We start from the raw sequence: 24,403 nt of genomic DNA, 5'->3' as shown, positions 1-24,403 counted from the left end.
ATGGAGCCTGCCATGGGGCTCAATCCCTAGGATCATGACCAGAGCCAAATCAAGAGTCCAAATCAAGAGTCAATGCTGAGCAGTCACCGGGGGCGGGGGAGGGGGGGAGGGGGGGTACATTCTGTAGTCTTGGAACGCCACCTAGTGGGTCTTCAAGGTATTCAACATTTAGCTTCCGGAGGAAAGAGTTCTAGATAGTAAGAGGAGAAAAAATGTATTCATTGAGCAATATTGACTGCCCAAAACAGGCAAAAGGAGTATGAATATATGGCCTCAAGTTTCTTCCAATATAATAAAAAAATTCCTTGTTTATTAGGACTTATATTAATTTGGGAATTGAGAGCCTATATGAAAGCAAATTTAATGAGAACTCTGATCTGTTGGCTGAATTATGGTTTCTCATAGAAGAGACCATAGCATCCGTTGTCAAATAGAAAATATAAAATCCAGTCCACCTATGTAGAGACCTTTTTTCTCCTGAGCCTAGTCCATCTTCTCTAGCTCCCTCAATTTTACTCTGAGCAGACACTACAAAACACTACAAACCCCACATTTTCAAAGGTGCCAACAGGGGAGGCAACCATGGGCAAGGGAAAGAGAACCAGACTGAAGTCAACAGTCCTGAACTTGAGCTGACAAAAGCCATGTGAACGTGTCCTGAGCCTCTGTTTCCTCACTAGCTAAATGGAAATAAAAATGCCTATTTTTCAGGATGGTTATAAGAATTAAATAAGATAGGGGCTCCTGGGTGGCTCAGTCGGTTAAGCGTCCAACTCTGGATTTCAGCTCAGTCATGATCTCACAGTTGAGGGATCGAGCCCCGCGTCGGGCTCCATCCTGAGCATGGAGTCGGCTTGGGATTTTTGTCTCTCTCCCTCTCTCTCGACCCCTCCCCTGTCTCTCTCTCTGTCTCTCTCTCTCCAAATAAGTAAGAAACATTTTTTTAAAAAACTTAAAAATTTTTAAAAAATAAAATGGGAAACACTTGTCAATGTGCCGGTCAAGTTTTGGTTATTGTTATTATTAGCCCATAGGAGGGTACCTTCCTTAAAGGACAACTGGATCCCTTTGTCCTTGGTGGGTCATCACTGACCCGAGTACTCGAGGGCAAGGCAAAGTGAATGCAGAGGCCTTACCAAAGATGCTTTTTTATTTTGCAAGTAATCAAAACTACATAGAAAAGGTTTCTGTATCTGTGGCAGGCAGACTCCGCCTTTTATAATCACATCAAAAAAAAAATAGGAACTGCCCAGGAATAAATACAACTAAAGTTGCGCACAATTTTAATGAGGAAAACTATAAAACTTATTGAGAAGCATTAAAGACAATTAAATTAAGAGATACACCATGCTTGTGTACCGGAAGACTCAATATGTAAAGGAGTCAATTCTTCCAAAATCCATTATGGAGTCAGTGCAATTCCAGTCAACATCCCGACAGATTTTTAGTAGTTGACAAGTTGACCCTCAAGTTTATATGAAGATGCAAAGGGCAGGGAACAGCCAAGATACGCTTGAGGAAGAATTATAAAAATGGAAGAGTGGCACTATCAAATAGCAAGATTTTTTTACAAAGCTCTAATATTTAAAACAATACATGGGTCCAAACCAATAAATAGACCAATAAAGTAGAGTCCAGAAAGAGAACTTTGTATTATATGAGCACTTGATGGAGGTGGGCAAAGGAAAGCTTTTTTAATAAATGCTGCTTGGGACAAGTAGCTATCCATATAAGTTAAACAGAAAGCAATTCCAGGTATATTCAAGTTTTTAATGTAAAAGGATATACATACACACACACAAATACACACACATATATACAAATATATATTTGTATATGTAATAGACATACAAATATATGTATGTATATGTAATAGACATACAAATATATGTACATATATTTATATACACACACACATACACACACACACACATACTGAACCAGCATTTTGCCAAAAGAAAAAATACATATATAAATACTCACTGAACTTCATTACAGGAAAATACTAATTACAACAATGATATAACACTACACACCCGCCAATTGGCAAAAATTTTTAAAGTTGATACTATTAAGTGTTGTTAAGGATATAGAACTAGAATTCTCATATAAAGCTGTTGGGAATGTAAGCGATACAGCTGATTGGGAAAATTGCTTGGGGTTATCGGCTAAATTTGAATATATGTATACTTTTATTCCTAGATACATATCTTAGAAAAACACATGTATAGGGGCACCTGGGTGGCTCAGTCAGTTAGGCGTCTGACGTCAGCTCAGGTCATGATCTCGCGGCTTGTGAGTTCGAGCCCCGCGTCAGGCTCTGTGCTGACAGCTCAGAGCCTGGAGCCTTCTTCGGATTCTCTGCCTCCCTCTTTCTCTGCCTCTCCCCTGCTAGTTTTCTCTCTCTCTCTCTCTCTCTCTCTCTCAAAAATAAACATTAAAAAATTTTTAAAAAAGAAAAAAGAAAAACACATGTATATGTGCATCAGAAAACATGTACAAAAATGTCCATAGCAGCATTTTCAGGAGCCAACAACTTGCACACTGTTCAAATACCCATCCAGAATGTAATGGAAAAGTAAGTTACAGTATATTTATGTAAGGCCAGGTCAGAAAACTTTTCCCATGAAGGGCCAGAGAGTAAGTAATTTAGGCTTTGCAGGTCTCTATCTTGTAATCTTGGTTTTGTGGTATTCTTTCTTTTAAAACTTTATACATGTAAGAAGCATTCTTAGCTCGTGGGCCATACAAAACCTGTCAGTCACCAGCAGCATGTGGCCCGTGGGCCATAGTTTCCCAATCCCTGAGACAGAGGAGAATGATACAGCATTGGAAATGAATGGATCACACTTTACAACACTGTGGATGAATCTTACAAACATAACATTGAGCTAAAGAAGCGAAACAAATACATGCACACATTACAAATCACATCTATAAACATCACAGGTAAAATTCACAGAAATATAATTCTTTCTATATATACTATGGGGTTCAGGAAGGCATAAACGGCCTTAAAACCACAAAGAAATGCAAGAAAATCATTACATACAAGTCGGGAGCATGGATACCTCTGGGTGAGGGAGGGGGTTGTGACCCGAAAGAGACCCCTGGGGGCTCTGGCGATATTCTACTTCTTGACTTGGACAGTGGTAACACAGGTGTTTGTCTTATCATTATTTGTTAAGTTGCACATCTGTGTTTATCATTTGACAAGTTGTGTGTGATGTTTTATGTCCTTTTTGTGGGTACTGGGTTTGGATAGATCATCAGCTGCAGTCGACAAAAACAATGGTACAGAAAAGGGTTGAAGAGGCAGGTAGGCAGGTGATGATGTCCTGCTCAGGTAGCAAGGGAGAGGATCTGAAGGGAAGGGGATGATGCCCCTAAGAACAGGGAGGCTGGTCATGCCCAGATGTGTGGACTTCAAAGGCAGAGGGCTCCTGAACCAGAAAGAACCATCTTGGTTGGAAGCTGCCTTGGGCAGTGGAAAGAAGGCTACCAGAGGGCCTGGGTGGCTCAGTCGGTTAAGTGTCTGTTGATTTCAGCTCATGACCTCAAGGCTCATGAGTTCGAGCCCCGCATCAGGCTTTGCACTGACAGTGTGGAGCCTGCTTGGGATTCTCTCTCTCTCCCTCTCTCTGTCCCTCCTCTGCTTGTGCGCACGCTCTCTCTCTCTCTCTCTCAAAATAAATAAATAAACTTAAAAAAAAAAGAAAGAAAGAAGGCTGCCACATTCTTTGGGTTCTGATGGGGGCTGGGCCTGAAGGGTCACTGCCATGGGTTTCACTGGAGCCCAGTGGACAGCCTGGGAGGGCCACGGGCAGGAGAAGAACAGGTCAGAATGAGGCAGGACAGACAGGCCTGATGGTGAGAGATGACAACCGGTTTGCACTCTCTCTGATGCTTCACCCCTCAGACACTCCCTTGTGGACACAGGGGAAGCAAGCAGGGAAGCTATGTACAAAGGCAAGAAAAAGAGATTTTTTTACATACATATTTTTTTTAAATCTCCATTTTACCGATCGATACATTGAAAATCGGGGAGGTCAAGGGATGTGTCCAAGGTCACAGATTAGTAAACAGTGCAGATGAGATTGGGACACAGGTGAGCCAATGTATTGGTCCAGATTCTCCAGAAAAACAGAACAAATAGGACATAGAGAGAAAGTGTCGTGTGATCGGCTCACATGATGTAGAGACCAGCAAGTACGATCTCTGCAGAGCAGGCTGTAGGCTGGAAACTCAAGCAGCGTTTCTAATCCGGAGGCAAAACTGCTTCTTTTTCAGAAAATCTCAGTCTTTGCTCTTAAGGTCCTCAGCTAATTAGATGAAGCCCTCCCACATATTGGAGAGTAATCAGCGTTACTTAAAGTCAACTGATTATAACTGCTAAGCACACTCACAAATACCTCCACAGCTGCATTTAGACTAGTGTCTGAGCAAACAAGAGGGCACCATACCTAGTCAAGTTGACACATAAAATTAACCACAGTTAGCCATGAGCACCCAGTATTGACTGACTCTCGCCTCACATGCAGCAATTAAGTAAACGTAGGCAAGTGGCTCAGGTAGGAAGCATGGACCACACATTAGTGTTCTCATTGTGCAATGAGGAAACTGAGAAAAGGCTGTATTAAATGACCTTCCTGGCACAAAAACAGACACTCAGATCAATGGAACAGAGTAGAGAACCCAACTAATCTTTGACAAAGCAGGAAAGAATATCCAATGGAATAAAGACAGTCTCTTCAGCAAGCAGGCCTGGGAAAACTGGACAGCGACATGCAGAAAAATGAACCTGGACCACTTTCTTACACCATACACAAAAATAAACTCAAAATGGATGAAAGACCTAAATGTAAGACAGGAAGCCATCAAAATCCTTGAGGAGAAAGCAGGCAAAAAACTCTTTGATCGTGGCCACAGCAACTTCTTACTCAACACGTCTCCAGAGGTAAGGGAAACAAAAGCAAAAATGAACTATGCTGACCTCCACCTTCTGCACAGTGAAGGGAACAATCAGCAAAACTAAAAGGCAACCGGTGGAATGGGAGAAGATATTTGCAAATGACGTATCAGATAAAGGGTTAGTATCCAAAATCTATAAAGAACTTATTAAACTCCACACCCAAAAAACAAATAATCCAGTGAAGAAATGGGCAAAAGACACGAATAGACACTTCTCCAAAGAAGACATCCAGATAGCCAACCGACACATGAAAAAATGCTCAACACCACCCATCATCCAGGAAATACAAATCAAAACCACAGTGAGATACCACCTCACATATGTCAGAATGACCAACATTAACAACTCAGGCAACAACAGATGTTGGCAAGGATGCGGAGAAAGAGGATCTCTTTTGCACTGTTGGGGGGGATGCAAACTGGTGCAACCACTCTGGAAAACAGTATGGAGGTTCCTCAAAAAATCAAAAATAGAACTACCCTACAACCCAGAAATTTCACTACTAGGTATTTATCCAAGGGATACAGGTATGCTGTTTCAAAGAGGCACATGCCCCCCAATGTTTATAGCAGCACTATCAACAATAGCCAAAGTATGGAAAGAACCCAAATGTCCATCGATGGATGAATGGATAAAGAAAATGTGAGATATATATCTATATCTATCTATCTATCTACACACACACACACACACACACACACACACAAACACACACACACACAATGGAGTATTACTCGGCAATCAAAAAGAATGAAATCTTGCCATTTGCAACTACATGGATGGAACTAGAGGGTATTATGCTAAGCGAAATTAGTCAGAGAAAGACAAATATCATATGACTTCACTCATATGAGGACTTTAAGACACAGAGCAGATGAACACAAGGGAAGGGAAGCAAAAATAATATAAAGACAGGGAGGGGGACAAAACATAAGAGATTCTTAAATATGGAGAACAAAGGGGTTATGGGAGGGGGGATGAGCTAAATGGGTAAGGGACATTAAGGAATCTACTCCTGAAATCACTGTTGCACTATATGTTAACTAACTTGGATGTAAATTTAAAAAATAAAATAAAAAATAAAATAAAATAAAATAAAATAAAATAAAATTAAATTAAATTAAATTAAAAATGACCTTCCCAGGTATCAAGGCTAGGTCCAGATCCCATCTGCTTGCTCTTTCCTCCCTGCCACACCACTCTCTGTGGTTGCCCCCTTCACTTTCTGTCTTCCAGCCTCAGGGGCAGCCCAAAAGCTATGGGCAAGCCTTCCAGACTTGGGCCCTACAGTGTTGCCCCATTATACCTTTCTAAGAACTGTTCCTGGAAACTCATTTCTAGACTGTTCAACAGAACTATATTAAGGATGTGAAATGCTAAATAATGAAAATTCCTGTGTGAGTAGAGGCCTCTCCTCTCTTTGGGCACAAGAAACCAGCAGCCACCTTGCCACTCAAAAGTCTACAGAGAGAAGCCTTCTTTCTCTCTCTCTTTTCACACAACCTGGTGGCCCAGGTTCTGAGAACAATCACATCAGATCAGAGACTCTCCCTGGACTGTTTGGTGGGGCAATAGTACTCATCAACCAAAGATCTCCAAGGAAAACAAGCTTCTTCTGAATTTCAAAACTCATGCTCAAACCAACCTCCTGTGAAAGTGAGTCCCTTGCTTTCAAAAGCTAAGCCACGCCTACTTGTGGTGCAGACCTAGCCAAGCATGTTTGGGCAACTGACTGCGAGCCAGGGGCCTGTTTTATATCAGGAACAAGTACCATCTTGGGAAAGCATCCATCCTAATAGAAGAGTCCCTCGAATGTGGGGAGTCATGATGATGGAGGGGAGGCGTGATTCTGAATGCCAGGACACGTCCACCTCTCAGATTGTAGCTAGGAGCTGTAATGACAAGAGCGGACCAGGAAGGCAATGAGTGCTTTGTCGGGTAGCTCTGTAGGACATCTGCTCTATCTATGGCTTAAGCAGGAAACCCAGTGCAGCACCAGCAGGACTGAAATGTACTTTACTCTCTTGGAGCAAAGGCTGCAGCTCTTAAGCGCATGAAAGAAAAATGGTGCCTAGTAAAGCTTCCACAGAGAAGTGGCTAGAAAAGCTTCATGGATCAGAGGCCGGTTTAGATCAGTTCAATTCCCTTCCATGTGCCAGACCCAGGGATGCACAAATGCATTAGACATAGCCCTTGTCTTCCCAGAACAGACCAACTGGTGGGGAAAACAGACAGACAGCATCAACAAGATAAAGTGCTGTGATAGACATACCCAGGACGTCATGGGAACATTGGGTTCCAAATCCAAATAGGCATCACTGATTTCTGTCTGTCTGTCCACCTTCAAACTATCAGGCTCCAGAGCGATCTTTCTAACGTGTAAATCCGATGTTATCGTACGAATGAATCAATGAGAGAAGGAGGTATTCAGGGACAAGTAGAAAGATTATTGAGCTGCACTGAGGATCCAGCTGAGATGCGAAATCACGAGTTTGCAAAGACACCAACCTGCAACAGACCAAGTAGAGGAGGAGAAAAGAGTGTATGAGACAGATGCAGAGTCAGAATTTTGTCCTATCAGCCCAGAGAGTGAAGGTCGTTGGCGAGAGAGTGGCGAGAGAGTTCTGATGACTCACCACAGGGTTCAGGGTGTGTAGAAAGGGAGCATAGTGTAGGGCCTGAAGCGAATTGGCAACTCAATACATTTTTGCTGAAAGAGGAGCTACTGATTCTACTCCCCAGCAGACCTTCCCCTTCTTCTGGATGGATACGCCCACTCTCCTGGTCACATGATGGAGGTTTGTCCAATCAGAGGACTCCATCCCCCTGAGAGACCCAATGATAGACCTAAAGGCAGTCATGTGACCCAAGGCAGGCCAATCAGTGTTCCTTGTAATGCTTCCCCTGGAACTAGCTTGGAAGCCACACTTTTGCTGGTGGAGGCCTCACACTGGAAGTATGAGAGTCTGAGGCCCCCGGAAGCATCCTCCCCACAGTAGAGAGGAGCCCTTCCGTGACAGTGGGGAAACGCTAGAAGCTGACCTGAGAGATGAAGAGTAAAAGACTGGCCAGGGTCAACTCAGCCTACATAGCATCTTTGTATGAATTAGGCCACCCAGCCTCCCCGAAAAAAGCTTTTTTTTTTTTAAATAAAAATTTTTAATGTTTATTTATTTGAGAGAGAGAGAGAGAGAGAGAGAGAGAGAGAAAGTGAGCATGAGCGGAAGAGGGGCAATGAGAGAGAGGGAGACAGAGGATTCAAAGTGGGCTCTGTGCTGATAGCAGAGAGCCTGATGCAGGGCTTGAACTCAGGAACCGTGAGATCGTAACTTGAGCTGAAGTCTGACGCTTAACTGACTGAGCCACCCAGGTGCCTCAAGTGTTCTTTCTTTTTTAAATTCTGTCAATATATCACTGTACAACCTAAGCAACCATAAGTCATAGGCCCTGGTATCTGTGCCCTCTGCCATGGTCAGTGACTCTAGACATGGGCCACTCTGGAAAAGCTTTCTACCCTAGTGGCTGTCCTCCCCTCTTAGGAATGCTGGAGCTGAGGGGCAGAAGAACAGGAATGTGTCTCTGAGAGCTACGGGGTAAGAGAAGCAGTCTCAGGGGAGGCAGGCAGTGGTCGGAACAGGGCGCAGTTGCACACGTGTGTGTACATAGTCTCCTAAGCTTGTCCAGGGCTTCATGTGGGTTATTACGTGAGTGGCATGTATTTCACATATAATACCATGGAGGGGGCTGCCTCTTAGATGTGGTGCCCTTGTGCAGTGCACAACCTGAACAGTTGTGCGCAGGGATCCTAAGCCTGACATTTTCTGACCCTAGGTATTGCTTGCCTGTCCTCAAAACTTTTTTTTTTCTTTCAGCAAGTTTAATGTGGGGTCTTAGCATTTGCCTCTGGAAAAGCGCCAACTAATAACGTGCAATGACAAACAGAATGAAGGCTACCAGGGGTGCTTGGGTGGCTCAGTCGGTTAAGCGTCTGACTTTGGCTCCGGTCATGATCTCGCAGTTTGTGGGTTCGAGCCCCGCATCAGGCTCTGTGCTGACAGCTCGGAGCCTAGAGCCTGCTTTGGGCTCTGTGTCTCCCTCTCCCTCTCTCTCTGCCTCTCCCCCGCTTACACTCAGTCTCTCTCTGTCTCAAAAATAAACATTTTTTAAAAATTAAAAAAAAAAAAAAAAACGGATACCAGACTGATCAGACCCTGGATTCCAGTCTCTGGAGGCTTCCATAAATTTTAAAATGGCAGTGTGAAGGAGGCTCCAAGAAAGCCACTTAAGATGTCAGAAGTAGGTTTGTTCTTGGTAACAGCAAAGTCATGGGGTGGGGCCGTGGGAGCCACGCTGAATCAGATGGACTGAAAAGGAGAAGGTTGAACTGAGAAGCTCAGCTGTCTTCCAGGCACTTAAATGCCCCAAGCCAGTTGCAGGCATGAAGTAGAAATCTACCTCAGAGAATGACGGGCTAATTGTTTTCTTTCCCCTCAGAACCTCTCCCTACTCTGTCCCAGCAACTTTGACTGGTTGGTTGGTTCCTAAATCTGCCTGGAGGGCCAGCTACCCCAATGAATGAGAACTTTCCACTCTTTCTATCTCTGCAAAAGAAGCCAGATAAAATCCAGGGTGTTCACCCCACAGGGAAGAAATCTGGAAGTGTCCCTGAGGCCTGGAGGTGCGCAGTCTCCACCCTTCCACTCCCATCCTGCCCCAGAGCAACCGTGCTTGCTAGAAGAGTCTCGGGAACTTCGTGCTACCACTTTGTTCTTCGCTCTCGAAAACTACCTCAAGTAACCAGGGCGCCCTGGAAAAAGTGTAAGCTTTGAAGTGCAACAGATCTGATTTGAATCCCAGTTCTGACTTTGGACAAGTTACTCGATTTTTCTAAACGTGGATTTCCTTATCTCTAAAATAGGGATAGTAATTCCCGCCTCCTAAGGTCATTGTCATAGTTAAATGAAATAATTTCTATCCAGCTACGACATTCGTGCCAGCACATAGTTCCCACATCCACCACCATCGGTCTTTCCCCCCAAAACCCCAGTTGCCTCAGAGGCCCCTCCATTAGCCAATACTGGGCATGAGGAGGGCCATGTGGACCAACGGAATGAGAACCGGATGAGCTTCAGGAGCCCTGCATTCTGGTTGCGGCTCTCGCAAGTGCTTCAATTGGGCACAACGCTCGGCCTGTTGGGCCATCAGTTTTTCATCTGTAAAGACAGATGCTGACTCGAGCCCTGCCCACCTCACAGAACGGAGGGAATGTGATTTATAAACATCAGCAAAAAAGGACAGAAGTTTGTATTAAAGTACCAGTGAGGAGCGCCTGGACGGCTCAGTCTGTTCAGCGTCTGACTCTTGGTTTTGGCTCCGATCGTGATTCCAGGGTCATGGGATCAAGCCCTGCGTCAAGCTCTGCACTGAGCCTGGAGCCTACTTAAGATTCTCTCCCTGGGGCGCCTGGGTGGCTCAGTCGGTTAAGCGGCCGACTTCGGCTCAGGTCACGATCTCGCGATCTCGCGGTCCGTGAGTTCGAGCCCCGCCTCGGGCTCTGTGCTGACAGCTCAGAGCCTGGAGCCTGTTTCAGATTCTGTGTCTCCCTCTCTCTGACCCTTCCCCGTTCATGCTCTGTCTCTCCCTGTCTCAAAAATAAATAAACGTTAAAAAAAAAATTTTTTTTTTAAAAAAAGAAAAAAAAAAGATTCTCTCCCTGTCTCAGGGGGGCACCTGGGTGGCTCAGTCGGCTAAGTGTCTGACTTCAGCTCAGGTCATGATCTCACAGTTCGTGGGTTCGAGCCCCGTGTCAGCACAGAGCCTGCTTGGGTTTCTTTCTCTCCCTCTCTCTCTGCCCCTCCCCTGCTCTCTCTCTGTCTCAAAATAAGTAAATCAATAAACGTTTTTAAAAAGGATTCTCCCTCCCCTGCCCCTCTTCTCCACTCGCGCGCTCTCTCTCTCTCTCTCAAAAATAAATAAATAAACATTTTTTTAAATAAAAAAATAATAAAGTACCAGGGAGAACTGCAGCTCAGAGTGGTACTTTTCTGGAATTACATTCCTGATTGCAGTGAAATGTAATCAGCCATTCATTTAATGAAACTGAATTGATCCCTAGTCTACCAAGTGTTCAATCCCAGTGCAAAGAATTAGCTCAGGGGCACCTGGGTGGCTCAGTCGGTTAAGTGTCTGACCCTTGGTCTCGGCTCAGATCATGGTCTCATGGTTCATGAGACTCTCTCTCTCTCTCTCTCTCTCTCTCACACACACACACTCTCTCAAAATAAATAAAATAAACTCTGAGAAACTTAGTTCAAAAATAACCTGTCCTCCTCTATGATACTAGATACATGGGTTGAACATCCCTTCAATCCCTCATTCATTTAATAAATGTTATTGAGTCCTGACATTGGAAAGGGGCTACAGTATTTCTCTCTTATAGGACATATTTCAGTCTTATTAGTAATTTAGTTGACTTTCACCTCCTACTGACTAGACTGTGAGCTTTTTGAGGCCACGTGGGATCCAGGCAAGGTTCAGTGTCTGTTGACTGACCAAACGGACCCAAACAACTGACCATGTCTTCACTAACACAGCTGCCACGAGTGCTTCTCTGACCATTAGCTACACTCGCGGGGGCTTCTTGTCACCCCGGTCAGGCCCAGGAGAGGGAAGCGTGCTCATCATTTTTCCATCACCCCAAACAAACTACTCCTTGTCCTCCAGATGACTCAGCAGTCTCTAGCCCCTGGCCTGGCATCAGACCCCAGGATGGCCCAGGGCGATGCCATTTCTATGAGCACAGCCTGGCATGCACCCAACCATTATGTTAGCATTCCAGTCTCTTCGCAGCCCACAGGCTCAGGACCATTAAGGCTGTCTGGGGCCTCTGATATTAATGAGGGATCCTCTCAGCACAGTTCAGCTTTGCTTCCTGAGTGTCAGCCCTCCAGAAGCAGACAGATCTCACTGGCAAGTGCATTTCCCTCCACTTCCAGACCGTTCCAACGCTGCCTGCTGGATGGGTGGCACGGGAAGGATTTGGCTTCTCGCCCTCACATCGGTCCCTTCCCTTCCTCCGTCTCCCATCTCTACCCTCCCTTCCCTTCCTTGTCCCCCTCTCACTTTATTTTCATCCCCTCCCCCCTCACACCTCTTCTTACTCTGTCACTTTTCCTGCTTTCTCGTTGTCCTTCTCCCCCTTTATCCCACGCCTACCTCCCTTCCTTCTCTGTTGTTGTCTTTCTCGTCTTTGTTGATTTCCATCTCTCTGCCACTTTGCCTCTTTCTGTCCCTTTGTATATGTCTGTCTCTGTCTTCCCTTCTGAGTTGTCTTCTGCTCCTCCTGTTCTCCACTCCTAACTCCTTGCCTTAAAACTGCAACCATTCCGGGGGCAGGAAAGCATGGGATTCGGGGCGCAGGAAAAGACCAGTTCTAAAGGAACACAAGACACATAGAGGGATCTGGGAAGGTATTTGAATTATCTACCAAACTTGAAACCAGGTTAAAAAGGAGTTTCCCCCACCCCTCAAAACTATAACACAACAAGATATCACTTTACACCCACAAGACTGGCTAAAAATTTGACTTGACCAAATTTGGCAAGAATGTAGAAGCAACTGGAAGTTGCACACATTGCTGGTGGGAGTGTAAAATGTTACGACCACTTTGGAAAACTGTCCTTTTCTTTCCTCATAAAATTCAACATACATCTGCTCCCTGACCCAACAATTCCACTCTTTGGTAAAAACCCAAGAGAAGTGAAAATCTATGATCACATAAAAACAAAACATGAATACGCATAGCAGTTTTATTCATGCTACCCCAAATCTAGAAAATACCCAAATGTCCATCAATAAGAAGATAGGTAAATAATTATGGTATATTCATACAATGGAATATCACTCAGCAATAAAAAGGAGCATGCAATGTAACGATTAATCTCCAAAACGTTGAGTGGAGGAAGCCAAACACAAAAGAATATGATCCCATTCATATAAAATTCAAAAACAAACAAATTGCCCCAGTTGACCTTGACGGCAGCTTTGTGAGACTCTAAAACGGAGGGCCATTTTTCCATGTCGTTAAAAACAATCTGTTGTGATAAAAGGCATGGTGTAGGACTGGCAAGAAGGCCGGGGAATGAATAACTTCATCAGATGATAGAAATGTTCTACCATTTTGGATGACAGTGACAGTTATATGTAGTTCACAAACTTCATCGACCTGGACACTTAAGATCTGGGCATTCTATTGTGTATAAATTATGTTTGTTTTTAAAAACTGTTTTTAAAAACAATCATAATTACATAATGCACAGAAAGGTAGTGTTATATTTCCACTTCTTCTATTCACATACAGATCTGTTTTCATAATTATGGTTAAATGTCCCACACAGTCCTTTTTCTCTTAAAAGTATTTTGTGCATTTTTTCCACATCTTTAAAATTCTTTGAAAAGCGTGCCTTTTTGTAAATGAACGTAATAGGTCACCATAAAGATGCATCATAATCTACTTCAGCACTTTCCTATTGTTGGACAGGTGTGTTGTTTCCAATCTTTCATTATTGTAAATGGCAATGCCATGACAACACAAATGGAAATGTGTACGTACTGAAGATTTTTTACATTGAATAAGTGGTTTAAGAGCAGGGACTCTGGAGCCCAGACCATCTCAGTTTGAATCTCAGTCTCACCACTTGCTTTTTGTGACCCAGGCAAAGTTATACGACCTGTCTCTGCTTCAGTTTCCTCATTGGAAGTGACGATATTGATAGTAACTCCCCTCACTACACTGTGAGGTTAAGTGGGGTCATAAATGTAAGACATTTAGAACACTGCCTGACATTTAGGAAGCCCTCAAAATGTGTTAGCAATTACTTACAGGATTGTTTGAGGAAAGACCTACAACTGGGCTTAGAACAACTGATGTTGCAAACAAATTAGAAATTATTGTTGTTGGAGGACTGGAGGAGATCAGAGAGGGTTGCTCAACTGCCCCAAAAGTCTATGTTTGGGTTGGCAGAGTCTAGACCAGGGATGGCATATTCTATATTTGACCTATATCTTGACCTTGCCAGATGGCACTATTCGATATCCACACTGACCCCGTAGAGCCCAGCTATAGCTTTGAAATCCCTTTAATCACCGTTTCATCTGAGTGGAGATAAAGGAAGGTTTGTTTACATCCTCGTTCTAGAGCAATGGTTCTCAATCCTGGTGGTGGTGGTATAGGCGGACTTCCAAGAGAGCCCCAGTGATTCCTGCCTCTGGTAAGCATGCCTTTGTGAATCCCCTTTCTCTGAGAGTGGGCTGGACCTAGTGACTTATTTCTAATGCATAGAACATGGCAAAAGTAACGGGATGTTGTTTCCATGAATGGGTTATAAAAGATGGTGACTTCTGTCTTGCTAGCAGATTCTCTCACACACAGACTTTAATGAAGCAAAGCTTCCATGTTGGAGAGGTCCAAGTGGCAAGGAACTGACAGTGGCCTGCCCCCAGCAGCCAAGAAGGAACTGAGACCCTCGGTCCAGTGGCCCATAGGGAGCTGAGTGAGCTCAGAAGCAGATCATGCTGCAGTTGGACCTTGACTGCTGTCTTCTGAGAGACCCTAGGCCAACACCTTGACTGCCACTTCATGAGAGACCCTGAAGCAGGGGATCTAGCTAAGCTGTGTCTGCATTCCAGAACACAGAAACTGTGAGGTAACAGATATGTGTTGGTTGAAGCCATTAAGTGCTGGGGCAATTTGTTACCCAGCGACAGATGAACTAAAACAAGTGGGAAAGAGGGGCTTTAAAGAAAATACTGATGTTAAATGATTATATCAGAATTTCTAAGGATAGAACCCAATCATTGGTGGTTTTCCAATCTCCCCAGGTGATTCCAAAATATAGCCAGAGTCTGCTTTCTGGACTTCTCAAACTTTACAACGCATTAGAATTACCTACGTTTTTGGTCAAAATGTAGATCTAGGGTGGGGCCCAAGGTGTTGCATGTCCATCAAGGTCCACTTTATGCTGGTGCTGATGATCCCTAGACCACCCAAAGTAGCAAGGGTCTAGGGACTCCAGGCAAAAGCCAAGGGGGGACTGGACTGCGTGTATGACTCTGGAAATGGTAAGAAGCACGAGGATTCAGGACATCAGGACATGTGAAGGAATACTCCTCAGGTCTTGGCTGTGGAGGGTGAGGCAAGGCTAACAGCTGCCTTGAGGTTTCAAGTCCAGAGGACTGGGAAGAAGCTGGTGTGTTTTGGTGAGACGAGGAAGCTAAAAAGGAGAAGCCTATTTGGGAGGAAAAATAGTAATTGGTGGAAGTAACCTGATAAGGATGATCAGGACATAATTTGCGGGACCCAGTACAAAATGAAAATGTGGTACGCTTTGTTCAAAAATCATTAAGAATTTCAAGATGGTGACAGCAGAGTTTTAATCCAAGAGCGTGAGGGCCTCTGAGCATGGGTCATACACCCATGAAGTCAGCCCAAGGACAGATCAGGCAAAGTTCAAGACTTAACTACTCCAAGAAACCACACTTGGTTACCCTGACACCCAAACTCTCATCCCCTCAGCACTGGAGTGATGAGGTATTTTGGGATGACAGTGGGGTTCAGAGCTGACGGCCAAGAAAGAATTCTCTCAAAGATGTCTTTGGTGCAAAAAGGTGATTTTATTAAAGCCCGGGGACAGGAGCCGTGGGCAGAAAGAGCTGCAGTGGGGTTGTGAGGAGTGACTCATAGTCTGCAGGGGAGATAGTTTGAAAGGAAGTTTCTTAAAGGGATTTTCACATGCTAAAGACTCACAGATTACTGGAGGCCTAGTTATTGTCAAGGTTAAGGTTGTTTTTCCCTCTAGCAGAGCATTAACGTTAAAACGGCAGGGAGTTCCTGGGCATCAGGCTGTTGATAAGGTTGTCCTTTCCTTGTCATTGTACTAAGATATTTGGAGACTCTATCAGTTTAAACATTTGTGTTCTGACCTTTCCTTTGTCCTTGGGCAGCCAGGAGTGCCTGAGGAATATCACACTATCCCACCTTGAGAGGTGCAGTGTGCTAGCTTGTGCTTTGCCCTCAGCCTGCCTTAGGCTCCCTCATCAGAAGTACGCCGTACTCTGTGCCTTAAAACTCCCTCACACATTGTCCTACAACGAGGCGCTGGTCTTGTTAGCTCCTCTGCCTCCATGAGACTGGAAAGTGCCAGAGGACAGGAGAGTGATTCCTTTGTTATTTCCCCCCAACCAGTTCTCACAGGGGCATGGCATGGATAAGTCCCCCAAGATCAGGAATGGGCCCCGTGCCTGAGTCACCGGTCCTGCACCTACGTCCGTTGGGCTAATGCTCCACCAAGGGAGAGCGATGCCGCTGTGGGCAACATCAGCCAGTTTCCCCCTCCCTCCAGCCCCTCCCTGGATCTGAAGGCCTCTCCCAGATTGGATCCTCAGATAACAGGCTGTGAACAGAGTTCACGGGTGGTAGCTCTAAGAATATTCCTCAACAGGAGATCCAGGGGAAGATGGTGGCGTAGGAGGACGCTGGGCTCACCTCGTCCTGCTGATCACTTAGATTCCACCCACATCTGCCTAAAGAACCCAGAAAACCACCAGAAGGCTAGCAGAACGGACTCTCTGGGGCCAAGCGTAGACAAGAGGCCCACGGAAGAGGGTAGGAAGGGGGGAGAGGCGGTGCGTGCTACATGGACTTGTGGGAGGGAGCAGGGCAGTGGAGGGGCAGCTCGCTGGGCAAGGCAGAGCCCCTGAAGTCTGGTTTGCAAAAGCGGAGGGGCCGGACTGCGTGAGTTCCGACAGCCAGCGGGACTTAACATCTGGAATGTTAAAAGTGAACAGCTCTGCTCTTGGAGAGCAGGGAGGGTGAGAGGACACTGGGAAGGAGAATTGTTGAGCCCCGGACACAGAGCTCAGCTTGGCAGGGAACAAAGGTGCTGGCCAGCGCCATCTCCCTCGCTCATCCCCCAGAAGAAATCCCAAAGGGAACCAGTTCCCGGCACCGAACTTGCTTGTGCTGTGCAAACCCCCAACGCTGTGCTTCTGTGGATCCATCCCTCCGACGGGTCTGCCTACCTCCCTCCCAGTGCTGCAGGGCCCCTCCCGCAGGGGACCACCATCGGCAAAGTGAGCTAAGCCTGCCCCTCCCACCCCTGCGCACCTTGCGGATCCACCCCGGCTAATACGCCAGATCCCATCAGAGCGGCACCACAAGCCTGGCAGTGTGCAAGCAGCCCACACAGGGGCCACACCACTCCACAGTGAGTCCTGAGTCTGGGAGAGGGGAAGGTAAGATACACACCAGTCTGACTGTGGCCCCAGCGGTGGGCTGGGGACAGACATCAGGTCTGACTGCGGCCCGCCCACCAACACAAGTTACTCCAGACAGCACAGGGGAAGTGCCCTGCAGTTCCTCACCACTCCAGGGACTGTCCAAAATGACGATACAGAAGAATTCTCTTCAAAAGAAACTCCAGGAGTAGTGACAGCTAACAAATTGATCAAAAAACGATTTAAGCAATATAACAGAACATGAATTTAAAATAATAGTCATAAAATTAATTGCTGGGTTTGAAAAAAGTATAGAGGACAGCAGAGAATCTCTTGCTACAGAGATCAAGGGACTAAGAAACAGTCATGAGGAGTTAAAAATGCTATAAATGAGGTGCAAAATAAAATGGAGGTGACCACAGCTCGGATTGAAGAGGCAGAGGACAGAATAGGTGAATTGGAAGATAAAATTATGGAAAAAGAAGCAGCTAAGAAAAAGAGAGATAAAAAAATTCAGGAGTATGAGGGGAGAATTAGAGAACTAAGTGATGCAATCAAATGGAACAATATCTGCATCATAAGAATTCCAGAAGAGGAAGAGAGAGAGAAAGGGGCTGAAGGTGTACTTGAACAAATCATAGCTGAGAACCTCCCTGATCTGGGGAAGGAAAAAGGCATTGAAATCCAAGAGGCACAGAGAACTCCCTTCAGACGTAACTTGAATCGATCTTCTGCACGACATATCATAGTGAAACTGGCAAAATAGAAGGATAAAGAGAAAATTCTGAAAGCAGCCAGGGATAAACAGCCTCTAACTTATAAAGGGAGACCCATAAGACTAGTGGCAGACCTATCTACTGAAACTTGTCAGGCCAGAAAGGAATGGCAGGAAATCTTCAATGGGATGAACAGAAAAAAATATGCAACCAAGAATCCGTATCCAGCAAGTCTGTCATTCAGAATAGGAGAGATAAAGGTCTTCTCAAACAAACAAAAACTGAAGGAATTCATCACCACTAAACCAGCCCTACAAGAGATCCTAAGGGGGATTCTGTGAGTGAAATGTTGCAAGGACCACAAAGTACCAGAGACATCACTACAAGCATGAAACCTACAGGCATCACAATGACTTTAAACCCGTATCTTTCAATAATAACACTGAATGTAAATGGACCAAATGCTCCAACCAAAAGACATAGGGTATCAGAATGGAAAAAAACAAGACCCATCTATTTGCTGCCTACAAAAGACTCATGTTAGACCTGAGGACACCTTCAGATTGAAAGTGAGGGGATGGAGAACTATCTGTCATGCTACTGGAAGTCAAAAGAAAGCTGGAGTAGCCATACTTATATCAGACAAACTAGACTTTAAATTAAAGGCTGTAACAGGAGATGAAGAAGGACATTATATAATAATCACAGGGTCTATCCATCAGGAAGAGCTAACAGAAATGTCTATGTGCCGAATACAGGAGCCCCCAAATATATAAAACAACGAATCACAAACATAAGAATATTCCTCAACAGTTATTGTTTGTAAAGTGCTTTATGGTCCAAATCAGAAAAGGACCATCCCATCCCTGAGGGTTGGCACCTCCCCCACACTGATCATTTGGCATTGATTGTGGTTGTTTACAAGTTGCTGACAGCGCTCACCTGCACCCCCTCTGGGGCAGACCCGGCTCTCAGGCCCAGCCCTCACCTTGCCTTAAAAGGGTCTCAGGAGTCTCCTAGACCACATGTACCAACAAGGGTTCACAATTTACTGGAAAAACATATTAACACTGATTTACTGGACAAACTTATCAACCTTCTCAATACTTCTAATCATATCGTAGACTAAGAAACTAAAATGTCAATGGGTTGACAATAATGCAGTATATCCGGTCTATAAAATTCCATTGAATTTTACATGCTGCAACATTGCACATCTTGTTCCAGAATTATAGGTAAATGCTAGGATGTTTGGCACCTTTCTGTGTGACTTCACACCTAAGGAAGAAGGAAACTACTATTTATTGTGAAGCTAGTATATGTCAGGTACTGTGCTGGGCACTTCACATATTGTGTCATTTAATAACAGAGAAGCAGAATAACAGAGTGACGGGGAGAGCAGTCTCATAAGCCTAACAGCCTGAGTGCAAGTGAAGCTCTGGTACTTACTGACTCTGTGCCTCAACTTTCTCGTCTGTGAAATGGGTAGAGTGATAGAGTACTTTCTGCATGGGAGTGATTAATTGATTAAATGGTTAAGTGAGTTATTACAAGACAATGTGGACAGCACGGACCTTCCATTATTAGTAATCTACGTGTATCTTCACTACAACCTTGTGAGACAGTATGATTCCTACTCAGTTTACAGATGTAGTAACTGATATTCAGAGAGGTGAGGCCATTTGCTCAAGGTCACAAACCTAATGGTGCCAGACTTGGTATTTGAACTCAGGAACGCTCCGAGTACAGCCCAACATTGAAATTCCTGGAATCAATGAATTCACGACCTCCTATCATGTGTCCCCACTACCGATAAAGTAAAGGACAAGAGACTAAATCACTTTTTGTTTTAGCTCAGGAGAAGAGGGAGTCACAAAAACAACCAAAGAAAAGCACAAGATAATATCAGATAGCGATTATGCACCGAAGACAGTAAAACAGACTGATGTCTGGCAAAAACTGAAAATAGCCCAAATGTTCATCAACAGGTGAATGAATACACACGCTGTAGACAAGAAATGAAATGCTGATGTATTCAACAACAGGATGAATCTCAAAATGATCCTGGATGGAAAAAAACCCAACACTATGTACTGTATGATTCGGTTTATACAACATTGTAGAGAATGCAAATGAATCTGTCATAACAAAAACAATCCAATGGCTGCCTGGGGCTGAGGGCAGAGAGAAGGACTGACTGCACAGAGGAGCTTCGAGAGCGATGGAAATATTCCGTATCTTGATTGTGGTGGGTGTTTCATGGATGTATCCACATAATTAAACTCCTCAAACTGCACACTTTCAACGGATGCAGTTTCCTGCACATTAACGAAACCTCAGTAAAGGTGGTTTTAAAACATGGGGCAATGACTGTGCTTGTGCTGAGAACTAGGTGATGAGAAGGATGTTCAGGGTGTAAGGAACCAAAGAGGTGTAGTCCGAGGGCACCTAAATGTTTTCCATCCACGGCGAACCAGGAACCAGCAACTGGCCCCTGATGCAAAATGAGGAGGTTCAGCGTCTAAAGAGAATGAAAAAAGAAGAATGAGACCCACCTAAAATTTTTGATGATCACCAGGCACCGGCAATTCAAAACAAAATGCTCTTTCCTGCTGGAGCAGACCGCCCCTACACCAGCCACTGTCTTCTGTAATGGTTCACGGGATCAGAAAATTCTGTGTGGCACACGGTTCTCAGTAATTGTTACTGAATATAGTGGCAAACGGCGATTTTTAAGATACGATTGATAAGCTTTGGTCTCACACTTATTTTTCTTTGGCAGGACTCCCTCATGGTGCCCAGCCTTCATGATGTTTTCATTGACTTTTACTGAAATTAGACTTGAACAGCTCAGAGCCTGTCTTGTCCATGGGATGCCCAGCCCATCCAGGCACAAAATGGTAATATCAGACCCTGTGAGCCAACTACAAATGCCAGCAGTTCAGGAAAACCAGTTTGTTTATTTGTCTTTCTTTTTTTTTTTTTAATTTTTTAATGTTTATTTTTTTGAGAGAGACACAGAGCATGAGTGGGGGAGGAGCAGAGCGAGAGGGAAACACAAAATCTGAAGCAGGCTCCAGGCTCTACGTCAGCACAGCCCAATATGGGGCTCGAACCCACGACCGGCGAGATCATGACCTGAGCCAAAGTCGGACACTTAACCGACTGAGCCACCCAGGCGCCCCTGTTTATTTGTCTTTCTAATTTTCATGTTTGTTCTGTTACGTTTGTCTGAAAATCTGCAGACCACATTCTGAGATCAAGCACATGCCATCTGCTCCAGACCGTGTACCCAATGCCTAATATCCCATTTTTACCGAGGAAGAAACTGAGACCCAGAGACATTAAATCATTTCCACAATGGAACAGCTAGGACCAGAATTCAAGTTAGACTTTTGCCAGCCACCCCAGTGCCCCCAGTGCATATGTACTGAGCACCTTTTACATGCTCAGCGCTATATAGGAAGAGATAACCCATAGAAGATCTAGAATAAATGGTCTCCGTCCTTTAGAAGTATAATCTTTCAGCCCAAACTAAAAAGCACGAATACCACAGGGAAATTTATTCAGTTACTGAGCACCTATTATGCAAGGCACTAATAATCTCGACTCTGTGATAAAGGATCCAGAGTTTTCCATGCAGTCACCCCCTTCACACCTGTGTCTTAGTGACCTTCACAGCAGCACTAGTAGGTAAGAATATTGAAATCCCACTTCACAGCCAAGGAGACTGCTGTAAAGAAATGTTAAATAGTCTGCCTAAGGTCACACAGCTAGGAGTAGAAGAGCTGGGCTTTTCCTGGGTCTGTCTGACTCCCGAACTGGAGTTTGGAGTTCTTGTGCACTGTGTCTCCAGCCTCTCTATTATCAGGCAGTAGGGATTTTCAAAATCGGGATAAAAAAGAACAGACTCGTTGGTTGAGCCTGGGCGGCAGACTTGGTTTCCGCTCAAGCTGTAGTCTCACGGTTCGTGGTTTCCAGCCCCTCACTGGGCTCTGCGCTGACAGTGCAGAGCCCGCTTGGGGTGCCCTCTCTCCCTCAATCTCTGCCCTTTCTTCTCCCATGAGTACACACACTCTTTCTCTCTCTCAATAAATAAACTTAAGGAAAAAAAACTATTAAAAAAAAAAAAGAGAGAGAAACATAATAAGCATTGGCACTCACCCTTAAGGCTCATTGGGAATGTAGGTCATAGAGACTACACTCTAGGATACAGGCAGTTTGGACCAAACCAGTCCAGTGTTAAGAGCCTTTGTACACTACATAGCACCATAAAAACCCAGCTCCAAGGAACCAACTTTAACGAAGCTTGTGTAGGTCTTCCATATTGTAACGTTCATTCCCCTCCCAGCCCCGCCACCCTCCTGGCACCTTACCAACGTCCATTCGTGATAAACAATAAGCATACTTTCAAGAGAGACAAAAGAAGCAAGAAGTTACAGATCATCTGAACGTAGTGTCAATTTTCCAGAAATACCAGGATATATCGCCTCACAAATTCTTATGTACGTACAGAACAATGGAAGAGCATATGTAAAATCAGGACTGCCCTCAAAAACAAGAACTGTGTGCAGCTACAGGGCTGTCATAACCTTGGACACTGTAAACACATCATTTGTTTCTCTTGGAAGTGAAAAGTGGCTCCGAAGGCTTTGAGAAAATAAGCACTGGTGGATGTTGATTCTTTTCCAGAGTGGTTGGTTGGTGAGAAGAGTTACCAAATACCTAATTGCTGTAATATATGCCAAAGATGGCAAAGAAGGAGCCAATATATCGGATTAGGTGTGACTCTCGAATTACATCCTTTTAGCAAAAACAAGCACCCTCACTCAGTATTCAGTATATCAGCCCTTCAAGTCTTAGTCCCAGTCTACTTTTCCGGTCTTCCTTCCCACTCCTCCTTCTCTGCCCCAACCAGACTGATGCCATGCCTGGGATCTTGTAGGCACTTAACCGATATTTGTTGAAAGACAGAGAGGAGGAAAGGAAGAAAGAGAGAGAAAAGGAAATGGTAAATATAACCATGGCTCAAATGGACTCATGCTATCTTCCTGCTCCCCTCTATGCAATCCTACTCTAAAGAAAGGATCTGAGGGGCGCCTGGGTGGCTCAGTCGGTTAGGCGTCCGATTTCGGTTCAGGTCATGATCTCGCGGTTCATGAGTTCAAGCCCCGTGTCGGGCTCTGTGCTGACAGCTCAGAGCCTGGAGCCTGTTTCAGATTCTGTGTCTCCCTCTCTCTCTCTGACCCTCCCCCGTTCATGCTCTGTCTCTCTCTGTCTCAAAAATAAATAAACGTTAAAAAAAAAAAAAATTTAAAGAAAGGATCTGATAAACTTAGTTCTAAGTGTCATCAAACATGACCACAAGAAGCTTCTAACTAATCCAGAGCAGTGGTTTTCAACCCTGGCTGCACATCAGAATCACTGAGAGAGCTTTTGAGAAACACTAATGCCCAGCCCCTGCCCCCCACCACCCTGAAAATCTGATTCATTGAACTGGAGGGACACCCAGTTCCATATTGTAACATTCAATCCCCTGGTGCTTTGTTTCTAATGTGCAGACAGGGTCGACCGTTTCTGGCACAGCCCAGTCCCCTCAGAGGTCCAGAGAGTTGACGTCACTTCTCCATGGCTGGAGAGCTGGGAGGTGACAGAGGCGGGATATAAACTTACAGCATCACTGGGTCATTCTAGCCTTTATCAGCTCTTGATCTCACAATATTCTTTCTTCTCTCGTAAATGTCTCAGACTTCAGTTTTTCTCGTCCATATATGCATTTAGCAAATAGTTATTAAGCACCTACCCTGTGCCAGGTCTGCAGCAGTGAGCAAAACAGCCAGTTTCCTCTCACCTTGGCCTCAGCAAGAAGAGCCCTCATACCTGGATGCCTTTCTCAATTTGGATCATTTGGGCTCCACTAGTTTGTGAATTTCTTGGGACCAGGAGCCATGAGTTATTTATTTTTGGAGCTGCAGAGCCTAGCACATTGCCTGGTGTAAAGGCAGATTTGATAAAGTTTGATGAATAAACAAGTACGAGTGATTCCTAAATCCCCACACATGGATCAAGAAAACAGAAAAATGTCAAGAAGACCACTCGTATTAGTCAGGACTCTCTCAATTCTATGTCATTGAAATCTAACTTAAATTCTCTCCGTCCAGAGAGGGTATTTACTTGCTCGTAACTGGCAAAGGCAAATGTGCAGAATCCCAGAGGTCAAACCATGTTATTAGGGCTCAGTCTTTCTTGGCGGCTCCCAGCTGGCTCAATTTGTGTCCGTTGGCTTCATTCTTAATTCACAGGCTCTCCATGTGACAGGCAAGACGGTTCCCCAGTATTCTCAGGTTTGTATCCTCTGATTTCAGCAATCCCAGCAATGACGCCAGGGCAGCCTCCAAAGGCCCATGTGCCCATCCCTGAACCAAACACTATCTGGCTCAAT

Source organism: Panthera uncia, chromosome D1 (genome assembly GCF_023721935.1).
Source record: "Panthera uncia isolate 11264 chromosome D1, Puncia_PCG_1.0, whole genome shotgun sequence".
Taxonomy (NCBI): domain Eukaryota; kingdom Metazoa; phylum Chordata; class Mammalia; order Carnivora; family Felidae; genus Panthera; species Panthera uncia.
This window is presented reverse-complemented; position numbering follows the sequence as displayed.